The sequence below is a fragment of the Podarcis filfolensis genome, assembly GCF_964270895.1.
Source record: "Podarcis filfolensis genome assembly, chromosome: 4".
NCBI classification, from domain to species: Eukaryota; Metazoa; Chordata; class Lepidosauria; order Squamata; family Lacertidae; genus Podarcis; species Podarcis filfolensis.
Genome location: NC_139607.1, coordinates 32,724,325 through 32,737,062, shown reverse-complemented (window position 1 = coordinate 32,737,062; position 12,738 = coordinate 32,724,325). Strand labels below are relative to the sequence as shown.

At 43.8% G+C, this 12,738-nt stretch overlaps 1 protein-coding gene and 1 long non-coding RNA gene across 3 annotated transcripts in view; one reads left to right on the top strand and one right to left on the bottom strand.

The window, feature by feature from the left end:
- GABRG3 (gamma-aminobutyric acid type A receptor subunit gamma3) overlaps nt 1-12,738 on the bottom strand; it is a 282,951-nt gene that overhangs the window by 87,991 nt on the left and 182,222 nt on the right. The gene's annotated exons all lie outside the window — the stretch shown is intronic.
- Nucleotides 7,998-11,263, top strand: LOC310761384. The gene is made up of 3 exons (XR_014547453.1): nt 7,998-8,039; nt 10,111-10,235; nt 10,708-11,263. It is a non-coding gene; the product is annotated as an uncharacterized lncRNA (long non-coding RNA).

Sequence of the window (12,738 nt, the reverse complement as noted above, 5' to 3'; positions counted from 1 at the left end):
TTGTTTATACGGCAGAAGCTGGTTGCATTTATTTAATCTAAAGACTTATACAGTGGTACCTCAGGTTAAGTACTTAATTCGTTCCGGAGGTCCGTTCTTAACCTGAAACTGTTCTTAACCTGAAGCACCACTTTAGCTAATGGGGCCTCCTGCTGCCGCTGCGCCGCCAGAGCACGATTTCTGCTCTCATCCTGAAGCAAAGTTCTTAACCTGAGGTAATATTTCTGGGTTAGCGGAGTCTGTAACCTGAAGTGTCTGTAACCTGAAGCATATGTAACTTGAGGTACCACTGTACTGTTTTGGGAGGGCTCCTTTTCAGGATGCCAGCCAGCCAGCCAGCCAGCCAGTTATACCTTTCTCCAGGGCACCCCATTCTATCCCACTTCCCCCCACTTTTCTATTTCTCTCCTCCTTGACAAGACACTTGTATTGTGTAATCACAGAGTTTCCTGTATTGGTGGACTTTTGCTCCTACATTTCGCCCCATAAATTTATGCCACTTCCAAATCCTAAGGACAGGGGAGATCAATCCATAAGGAAAGCAGGAATGCTTGCACTAATGGAACAATCTCCTTAATCTTATGTTGAATTCCACCCTTTGGCCTTCCTCAAGTCCACTGACACCTTTCTTGTTCCTTTGGCTACAGTCTGTCGACACTCATCAGCTCAGTTTACTCTTAGAGGGAATAGCAGTTTAACATGCTAAAATATGAAGCTGTCTTTGAGTGGTTCTCTAATTGACACTTCCCATTGCCATCATTTATAATTTACTTTCCAATTAGGCAAATAAAGTGTTCTACCTATACATTAAGCACAAGCTAGGCAGGCTGCTGCTGTGCTATCCAGTCTTCATTTAGTAGCAGTTTCCACTCTGATTCTAAATGCAATATGTGGAAATAAATGTAACTAATTCTGTAGGACAGAAGGCAACTGTGTATTTGGGGGGGGGGACACACACAATTGTTGCATGTTTACAGATGCAACACATCAGCTTTTAAACAGGTTTTTACACCCATCAGCCCTTTATCCCCCATAAAGGCCACAATCTCCTGTATGGTGAACACACTAACCAGGTAACTCTCTACATATGTGCTCAGATGAGAGTTCTATGGCAATTAAAGGTAAAGGGACCCCTGACCATTAGGTCTAGTCGTGGCTGACTCTGGGGTTGCGGTGCTCATCTTGCTTTATTGGCCAAGGGAGCTGGCGTACAGCTTCTGGGTCATGTGGCCAGCATGACTAAGCCACTTCCGTCAAACCAGAGCAGCACACGGAAACGCCGTTTACCTTCCCGCCGGAGCGGTACCTATTTATCTACTTGCACTTTGACGTGCTTTCGAACTGCTAGGTTGGCAGGAGCAGGGACCGAGCAATGGGAGCTCACCCCATCACGGGGATTCAAACCGCCGGCCTTCTGATCAGCAAGTCCTAGGCTCTGTGGTTTAACCCACAGTGTAAATGTATATAGCACCATTGGGCTTCACATGGTCATCTGCTATTGCTTATAGAGAGATTTTGAAATTAGGCAATCTGTCCCTCCCCAGGCAGCCTGCTGGGTGGGAAGGAAGACAGAGAGTGGGGGAATAGGGTGGCATAAAAAGAAATTCATATAATTCATATAAACCAGCTGCAACTGCAAGAGTAAAACCCCTGTGTCTTCTGCATTCAGTGGTATTTCAAAGATGTCTAGGGGAAAATCCAGCAGAATTGCTTAAAATCTTTCGAATGCCATTTCCATTATGCCTGTGTTACTTATCTTTTATTCTTATTCTTATTCTTATTATTCCGAGACCTCACTTTTAAACTTGCTTCACTTTCTATCTTTCAAATCCTGGACTAGTAATCCATTCCACAGCTGAGCACACAGAGGTACAGGCTCACAGCTGAGTGCTTGCAGACAGCCTGCTGCTGTGTATGACATTCTGTCGACTGTGTACAATTCCAACATGGGAAGAAGAATAGAAGAGGGCATATCATGGACATAAGATCAAAATACAGTGGTACCTCGGGTTAAGAACTTAATTTGTTCTGGAAGTCCATTCTTAACCTGAAACTGTTCTTAACCTGAGGTACCACTTTAGCTAATGGGGCCTCCCACTGCCACTGTGCGATTTCTGTTCTCATCCTAAAGCAAAGTTCTTAACCCGATGTACTATTTCTGGGTTAGCGGAGTCTGTAACTTGAAGCGTCTGTAACCCGAGGTACCACTGTACCAGCTCTTTCTGGACCCCCCCAAAGGGAATGATTTCCCCAGGTCTGCCCTCCATTTTGCTTCTATGAAGTTACTGATCATTTGATCAATCATGGTTGGAAGTGATCTATCATTTCCAATTTATCAACAGGCTTTGCTATTGAATATTTCTCTCTACTGAAGCCTTCCAATACCTTTCAGTATAAAGTACTTTGGGTATATATAGTTCTCAAAGTTCAAGTCTACCAAGACATAATCAGTTGACTGTTCCCTTGACTTATCAAAGCTTTTGTTGGGGAATGAGTTTGCCTTTATGGCTCTTTACTCTTGTTTGTCTCCTGCTTCTGGCAAATAATGCAATTCTATAAAAGCACTAACGTACTAAGTACATATTAACATTTTGCAATGCTTTTATTTCACATTCACCTTCCAGAGTCTTTTATTTATATGAATACACTGTTCATAAGTATCTTGAACTGCCTAACATTTTATTTCCATCTATACAAGGAACCTGACTTTTAAAACACACCCTAGTCAGTTATTAGGTGGTTAAATCTCACTCCAAAGGTAGCACTATTCCTGAGCACCTATTTAGTTAGAAGTCTCCAAGAACTGATTTGCATAATTAAAATGACAACAGCTATTTAATGGAAAGGAAAAATCAGAAGTGCATTTAGAGTGTGCTCCCAATTCTTCCTCTGAATTGTTGGCTTGAATCCAAGCCAAAGTTGTGAAGGATATTCTTCTGCACCCACAAGGGAAGAATATTTTGGTCACCTGACACCACTGTGCTATCAGATGATTGACACTTACATGTGAAAATGATCCATGGGATGGATGAGTTCAGGGGAAGGATTTTTCTTTTAATAAACCCACTGGTTAATGGAGCACAAAATTATGAGCAAAAATATTTGAAAAGGACACAGACCTAGAAATGTTCAAGTTACACAGACAACACCCAATAGTGTGGAGTAGAAGGGGAGGGGAGTTGTTCTAAGGGCCAATCAGGGTAGAAGGGAAAGGGAGGAGTAGAAGGGAAGGGGAGGAGTTCTAAGGGCCAATCAGGGTAGAAGGGGAGGGGAGGAGTTCTAAGGGCCAATCAGGGGCTCCCCCTAAAAAAGAAATCTACCTGGTCCCCAAAAAGAGCAAGTAGGAAACCTCACACTGAAATGGGCAGAAGTGTAGGGGCCAAAAGAAAAAGAGGGAAGAGTGTGGGGCAGAGTCGACTTAAATAGCCTGGCCTCCTCCTCTTCCCCACTGGGCAAAGCACTCACATGCTATGTCACAGTCCTCCCCTGGAAGACCCAACTCTCATTTTCTTCTGGGGATGAGGTTGTGGCAAATCAGCTTCCCCCTTCAAGACGGGGAATAGTATTGTCCCAGGGCAGGACGTTCTTGAATCCCACATCACAGACCTTCCAAGTGTCCCTGTTTTCCTGGACAGTCTCGGATTTACAGAAGCCACCCTGGTTTCTGATTTGATCCCAGAATGTCCCTCTTGTTTTTAGGATGTCCCTATTTTCATCAGAGAAATGTTGGAGAGTATGATCTCAGGGTTCTTAGCAAACCGAAATACAGAAAGCACACAACAAATCCATTGTGCGACTGAACTTTCAACGCTTTTTTTGTAGTCGGGGCTACTGCAGAAGCTGCACAGTAAACTTGGCACAGATCCGGAGGTGGCAAAGAAAAGACTCTGATTCTGGAGGAGCTTTGATGTACATTCCCACCCACACATTCTGATGGGGATCAGTTCTAATTAGAACATCACATGTAACCACCTGAAGTGTAGTGGAGAGTGAAGGAGATGCAAAATTTCATTTCCCAATGAATAATTTAATATTTGCAAGGCGTGCTTTAAAGGGGGGGGGAGCCATGTAAGCAACAAATCTTCCCCAAATATACAAAAATGTGCCTTTTTATTCAAAATAGTTGAGTCAGAAAGATTGCCCTGGCAGCTGTTTTCATGGCAACCACTTTGGACATCAGCCATTAAATGAAGAAAAGGATGACCTGGAATAAACTCAAACATCCCGAGCATCTGGAAGATGAAAGGACAGGCTTCTGTACCTTTTCTTCCCTTGTCCTGTGGAATTTTGGGAAGTACTGTATGTGATGGCCTTAACACCTGAGGTTCCTGCTTAGAATTCCTAAGGACCTGAAGCAGCTCATTCAATGGAATGGAGCTGCCACACTGGGTTTCTGGAAGGAGGGCTGCTATTGGTTACCAGGAGGGAGTGGGCGGCAAGGCAGCAAGCATATTGGCGCAGTGCAAATGTATTGGCAGATGGAGTAGATGGACTCTACTGGTGTGTTTGCACCACACTAATCTCCCCCTGCCTTGCCCCAACCATGCCAGTAGAGTACAGTGTGCCCCACCTAAGGACAAAACATTAGCTATGGTTGGAGAAAGGGGACGCGGGTGGTGCTGTGGGTTAAACCACAGAGCCTAGGACTTGCCGATCAGAAGGTTGGCAATTCGAATCCCCGCGACGGGGTGAGCTCCCGTTGCTCGGTCCCTGTTCCTGCCAACCTAGCAGTTCAAAAGCATGTCAAAGTGCAAGTAGATAAATAGGTACCGCTACGGCGGGAAGGTAAACGGTGTTTCCGTGCGCTGCTCTGGTTTGCCAGAAGCAGCTTAGTCATGCTGGCCACATGACCCGGAAGCTGTACGCCGGCTCCCTCGGCCAATAATGCGAGATGAGCGCCGCAACCCCAGAGTCAGCCACGACTGGACCTAACGTTCAGGGATCCCTTTACCTTTACCTTTATGGTTGGAGAAAGGTCCTCTCCCCTCTTTTATGTACCTTTCTTTCCAATGAAGGTGGTGGGAAATTTAGTGATCCCCCCCCCCCCTTTGGAGTGGGTCCTTTAGTAAACATGCATTCATACAAAGAGGCCTGGTGGCTTTCTGACCACTCACTTCTTCCTTTACAAACTCCCTGAGATGCTAGGAAGCATGCAAATGAAAGCTTATGTCAGGGGGTGGGGAAACTACAATTCCCATCATCCCTGGCAATTGGCCATGCTGGCTGGGGCTGGTGGGAGCTGCAGTCCAAGAACTCCTGGAAGACCACAGGTTCTCCAAACCCTAGTTTATGATACATTTGTTTGTCCTGAGGCATCGTAGGACTCGTACCATTTCTGTTTACTTTGAACACCTTCAACTTGTCATCAAAATAACTGAAGGGGCAGGGAGGCAGCTTGGAGGTGGCAGCTGAAAGGTGAAAATGGCTTGTCTGCTTCTTATTTATTTCTAGAGAATGTGGAGTTACTTTTCCTCAGATACCAGTTTTCCTCTTTTGAATATGAGGTGGGCGTTTTGACAAGATTGTGACAGCCAAATCCTGAATTTATGTAATCTCTGACATTAATTTCTTCACAAATTTATGATGGGTTCCAAGATTTGCCTATCACCTGCTATCATCTGGGGCTGGTAGATTTACAGTTAATCAGAACCTGACATACATTAGACTTATTGAGAAACGCCTGCTGTAATTATCACCATGTTTTTCTTGCCTATCATATATACTCGCTGATTGGGCCATGTTTCTTGCACCATCTGTTATTGCACAGGGGAGATAAAGGACACTTTCCCAAGTATTTTTTAATGGGAAAATCCATATTTCAGATCAGCATACAAATCAAGATTTCAACTGAATATTGCATCACACTTCTTAATACATAATACCTATTTAATATCTCCACAGCCCGGAAGGCTATGCATATATTTTGACTGGCTTTGATGAGCTATTCTGATGTCACAGTAAGACTTCCTGGGTAAAGATGTCATGGATCTTTCTCAGGAATGACACTGAGGGCAGATTATTGATATGAAGTCTCTCTCTCTCTCTCTCTCTCTCTCTCTCTCTCTCTCTCTCTCTCTGTGTGTGTGTGTGTGTGAGAGAGGGAGAGAGAGAGAGAGAGAGAGAATGCCCTAGAGCTGCTGAAGGGGCTCTCAGTTGACGGATGCCAAGAGCCATCCCTTTGAAGTCTGTTCACATTACAACAATTTGTATTGGCCATTTGCAAATGAACTTCAAAGGGGGTTTCTCTCAGCACCCATAGCAGATCAATGTTGTCAGCCAGTGACCTTTCAAGTTGGCACCAAACATCATAATAACATGGTGTGATTAACACCCACCAGTCAAAGTTGGCCCGGTGGGGGGGGGGGGAGGCGGCAGTGGGAAAGATATAGCCCATTGGCTAGTTCAAGTTTTCCACCTGTAACCTAGATGGAGTTGCTAGGAAAGGTCAGGAGAACTGGGATGCAGTATCATCAGCTGACCACATCCATCTCTATTTCTCTGTTACCTGTGAGTTGGATTAGACATGATTGTTCTCAGTCAGTGTCTGGATACAGTGATGGGCTGGAAGAAGGTGAATGAGCTGAGATTGAATCCTGTTAAGCTGGAGACTTTGTGAGTGAGTGGTTCCCAGGTCCAGATGTTAGGGAGCTTACCAGTTCTGGACCAGGTTGCTCTCCCTCTGAAGGAGCAGGCATATAGTTGGGGGTGCTAGTACACTCATCTTTTCCACTGGAAGCCCAGGTAGCCTTCATGACATTATTTGTGCATTCTCTACTTAGTTTTGTACCCCAACCATGTCCTTTCTTAGACAGGAAGAGCTTGGCCACTGTGACTCATATACTGGTAATATCGTAACTGTGCTGGTGTAACATACTTCATGAGGGACTTCTCTTGAGACTAGTCCATCAGCAGGAGCTGCTACAAAACACGGGGTTCACTTAAGCCCTTGGAAACATGCATATTACTCCTGTGCTGGGTGAACTGCACTGGCTGCCAATTTGCCATGTACAAGAGCTTCTTATTAAGATATAAAGTCTTGAACAACTTGGAACAAGGTTTCTTGTAGGGCCAAGCTGCCCCTGTGTAGACCAGCAAGATCACTTAGAATGATTATCAGATAAAATTTTTACTCATGGCACTGAACTCTACAGAACATCACAGAGAGGTGACCTGAAATAGGCATTGTTTAGGAAAGTTTTTAATGACTGATGTTTTAATGTATTTTTAATATTTTGTTGAAAGCAGCCCAGAGTGGTTGGGGAAACACAGCCAGATGGGCGGGGTACAAATAAAATAATTATTATTAATTATTATTATTATTACTACACAAAAGGGCAGTGAGAATCTTTTGAAAGGCTCAGAATACAAAATGTAGATTTGCCTCCCCGATGCTGCTTTAGAATTATGGAGTGCAACATTCCACCCAAATTCTTGGATGCGCTCAGTTCTATTTGCACTGCTGTTTGAAAGAAGCTACTGATGAACTTGTGGCACCCTCAAGTTTGCAAGCAATATATTCCACTGAGATTGTACAATAGGAGAACTCTAAAAGGCAAAGATAAAGGGACCCCTGACGATTAGGTCCAGTTGTGACCGACTCTGGGGTTGTGGCACTCATCATGCTTTATTGGCCGAGGGAGCCGGCGTACAGCTTCTGGGTCATGTGGCCAGCATGTCTAAGCCACTTCTGGCGAACCAGAGCAGTGCAAAAAAACGCCGTTTACCTTCCCGCCAGAGTGGTACCTATTTATGTACTTGCACTTTGACGTGCTTTCAAACTGCTAGGTTGGCAGGAGCAGGGACCGGGCAATGGGAGCTCACCCCATTGCGGGGATTTGAACCGCCGACCTTCTGATCGGCAAGTCCTAGGCTCTGTGGTTTAATCCACAGCGCCACCCGCGTCCCCAGGAGAACTGTAGCATGTCCAAAATTCTCACGCCATTACACTGAAATCTGTTGGTAACAATGTAATAGAACGTCTCAGACACCTCCATTATGATTCAAAAAGGAACTACAGAAATAGATTGGCAGCCCATATGGTAAATATTCAAACAATCAAGGAGGGGGTGGGGAGTGAATTCAGACTTCTCAATCTGGACTAAAATATAAAAAAGTGTGATGAACCTATACTTTAACTTCAGGCTTTTTTTCCAACAAGCCAAACATATATGGCCATCTGGATAGCCTGGGAGTCTCTATAATTATATTATGCTTATTCTACCATCTGTGATTTGCTATGTGCCCAGCCCACAGCAGCTAACACTATGTCAAAACAAATCCAATTGTTCTCTTTGGAATACTATAGCTACTTTATGTGGCACATCCATTATTCTATATGTGGAGCTGTGGGGCTATTAACTATAAACTGAAAGATGGTAAGAGATAAATGGCAATAGACTTTCATTAAGAAGCTTTTCCGTAAGTAACCAAACACACACAACAGCAGATGCTTCTGAATGTCATGAGCCTTTAACTATCTCCCAGTGAAACATCATAACTAACAACTAGGGGTAGGGATGTGCATGTATTTGCTGAATTATGTACATTATCTGGCCATTATGCATAATCTCCAACAAACCTTGGGGAATGTGCAGATCTTGACTGCATTTTGTATATTATGCATAATGTCCAACAAGACTTGGGAAGTACCTTCCCCAATAAACCCACAAAGCAGCTAAGCAGCAGATTTGGTCTGCCAAAATTGTCAGCACTGATCATTGTATGTATTTCATCACAACCAAGGATTAGGAACTACCTGTACAGCTTCAGCTCATGCACATAGGTGCATTTCAAAGGGGAATTTGCTCCATAGTGGCAGTAAATCCCTATTTAAGCTGAAACTTCTATTTAAACTAGGCTGCACTCTAGCAATGCTTCAAGAATATGGAGGTTCCATCCTATTTTCATTTGCCTAGAGATTCACATAAATTTACTCTAAGGTTTAGGGCAGGCACCCCCAAACTTGGCCCTCCAGCTGTTTTGGGACTACAATTCCCATCATCCGTGACCACTGGTCCTGTTAGCTAGGGATGATGGGAGATGTAGTCCAACAACAGCTGGAGGGCCAAGTTTGGGGATGCCTGGTTTAGGGTATATAGGCAAGTTATAATATTACTGAGGTAACAAGAGTGATCATTTGGGACAAAACCGAAATAACAGCGCTTCCACTATGTCTGGTTGTTAGGGTTTTATTTGGAGTTCACACTTTTTTACTGGCCCATTGAAAGTGCTTTTTGGTTTTTGCCACTTCTTGTGTTCTCTGGCATTAGAAACAGAAACACCTGGGACGCAGAAGTAAGACAGGTCCGTGACTCTACCTTCATTGCTATCAGTTGATCTGAGTGAGGCTCCTAGAGATTACGCATATGAGACTTACAATGCAAAGTGAAGGTTAAGTGAAAGCAGTAGTTTCAATAAGATTTGATAAGGTGTGGAGTTACACACACACACACACACACACACACACACACACAATAAGAAAGTAGACTTCAAGTCATGTACTTTAGGGGAGAGATCTAAAATAAGACCATTTTACAATTCGGTAATACTCAAGAGGTGCTTCACCCTCCACAAGCATTCTATCTGTTGAACAAATAACTTGATATTCCAAAGAATGACTGATCCCCTAAATGTCCTTACAATAGCTTTTAGATCCCTTCAAATCATTAATTGAGTATGAGCAGGTAGACTGTATATGTGCTATAACAATGGAAGCCTCAAAGCATTTTTAACCTAGAGGTGTGTGGGATACCAATTCAAAGGTTTCCTGATCCATAGGGTCAAGATCAATTAAGAGAGAGCTGTTGCCTTCTAACATACTTTAATAGCCTGTAGTAGTCACGAACAGGTGTTTAAAGAGTAGTAAAAGATGCATATTTTTATACCTTGCCCATGGATGAAGCAAACTATACCCCCATGGTGCTTTTCAACATGTGAAGCATTTCCATTCATCCATGCAGAGAAAGGTATGAAGATCACTTGCACATAGTTATGCACAAGTTTGCATTATGATTTTTGTATACCCAGTACACACCAATATCCAGTAGACACTGTACAGAATGTGAGGTGCACATGAGATAGCAATGAGCAGGGCTTATATGTTGCCCCTAGGAATGGAAGCGTCTTCAGTATTGGAAGAGTGAAACATTCTAGAATCTGGGGACAAGCCCTCTCTCTCCTGCACAGACTTCATCCATTCCATTTCACCGTGCAGCACAGCTCCTCTTTCAACACAGGTATTTAACAGGTAGCTTTCTCAACTGGTTATTTATCTTTATGGTATAGTATGGGTGTTTCAGTTTAGTAGATTTTATCTCCCAAACCATCTGGTTGCCTAATGGACAAGATTATTGACATTTAGGAGGGGTGGCTGTAAGAAGCTCTAAGCCCATAATACAGAACAGAGTAAATAAATGAACACATAGCTCTCATATAGCTGTGAGAAAACACCTAGGGATGGGGATATAGATATAGATATAGATTCCAGATCAATTAAAGCAGGCAGGACAGTTTATACCTCTGGAAAAACAAAAGTTCCCCAATTTTTATCATTTAAACCTAATTTTTATCCAAATATCAGACTCTGAAGAGAAACAACTGAAACCCATGTGGATAGATATACGTAGCTTATGTGTTAATTAGACAATAGCATGGCTCAGAATTTTTCACTAGTGTTTCTGTCTGTACGCCCATCCTTCTTCCTCCCAGGTATCCAGGTGGTTTTTGTTCTGTCCTAAATTAAATCCAACTACCTGAGTAAAATTTAATCAAGCCTCTCAAGCCAGGAGTTTGGATTCCTTTCAAGTGAGACTGCTAAAGATTCAAGCGTTATCCACTTTTCACAAGCAGATGAATGAAAACTGATAAAGTCTAATCTACTGCCACCTGGGATTTTCTTCAATCAACAAATGAAGTCCATCTGTATCTCTCCTCCAAATCATAATCTCTGCTAACAATCTCAAGCCTGCTCTGCTTTCTAATTATTTTCCCAACAGCAAAATAAAACTACTAATATGATTGGTCGCTCTTTCAGACCTATATGCAGTAAATTAAAGGATGAAGAAAGGCTTTTACTACCCATTTCCCCAAACTGTCAACATCAGAACAAAAAGCCTCCCACCCTCAAGTGCAGGAATATCTCTCAACTTTGTATAGAATCATTCTGAGGGTTTTAAAAAACAACAACTATCAAGCAGTGTATAAAGTTTATGAAATAAATAAATCTCTATGTCTATCTCTACATATTTACATCTCTCTCTCTCTCTCTCTCTCTCTCTCTCTCTCTCTCTCTCTCTCTCTCTCTCTGGCTTTTCTTCAGCCAGAACTCACCAGAATGCACAACAACAACAACAGCAACAATAACAACAATAACAACAATAACAATATAATTTATTATTTATACCCCCTTCCATTGTGATAGGAATTTTGTTTACAACATCATCTAGCTGGGTTTACCTAGCCACTCTGAGAGGCTCCCAACAGAATATTAAAAGCATGACAAAATATCAAACATTAAAAACTTCCCTGAACAGGGCTGCCTTCAGATGTCTTCTAAAAGTCAGATAGTTGTTTATTTCCTTGACATTTGATGGGAGGGCGTTCCACAGGATGGGCGCCACTACCAAGAAGGCCCTCTGCCTGGTTCCCTGTAACCTCAGTTCTCGCAGTGAGGGAACTGCCAGAAGGCCCCTGGAGCTGAACCTCAGTGTCCAGGTTGAACGATGGGGGTGGAGATGCTCCTTCAGGTATATTGGGGCCGAGGCCATTTATGGCTTTAAAGGTCAGCACCAACACTTTGAACTGTGCTCGGAAACGTACTGGGAGCCAATGTAGGTCTTTCAGGACCAGTGTTGTATGGTCTCAGCAGCTACTCACAGTCACCAGTCTAACTCAGTTCCGGCACCTCTCAGGTGGGTGCCATTGCCATTTTAAGAGAACGAGGGAAGGATTCATTGAGAGTTCTGGCACCTCTTTTTCTAGAAAAATTGCACTCTGTCATCTATCTATCATCTAACAGCCAGCACACAAAAGAGAAATTAAAGCCAGTCACCTGTGGGGGAGTTCCCTTAACCGTTTTTCACCCTCCATAAGAAACCCCAAAGGGTCACCTCTTCCCTTGGGGGCTGCCCCAATGGTGGAGACCACCTGTCAATAGTAAAGGTAAAGGGACCCCTGAACATTAGGTCCAGTCGTGGCCGACTCTGGGGTTGCGGCGCTCATCTTGCTTTATTGGCCGAGGGAGCTGGCGTACAGGTTCCGGGTCATGTGGCCAGCATGACTAAGCTGCTTCTGGTGACCCAGAGCAGCACACGGAAACACCGTTTACCTTCCTGCCGGAGCGGTACCTATTTATCTACTTGCACTTTTACGTGCTTTCAAACTGCTAGGTGGGCAGGAGCAGGGACTGAGCAAAGGAAGCTCACCCCGTCGTGGGGATTCAAACCACAGACCTTCTGATCGGCAAGCCCTAGGCTCTGTGGTTTAACCCACAGCGCCACCCGGGTTCCTGTCAATAGTAGCTTCCAAATAAATATGCTTCCCAACTGGAAAGGAGCCAGAGGTGTGGCAGATTCCCTACTCTGCAGGTGGGACTAGGTCGCCAAACTTTCTGACTCATCCAATAGGCTGCTGTTATGTAGCAGCATCATAAAATGTTCCGGGAGGGCAAGATAGTGTCCACTTCCCAGCCTGCAGCCTGTGCAATAGGAGGTGGGAAAATTGCAACAGTGAATAGCATCT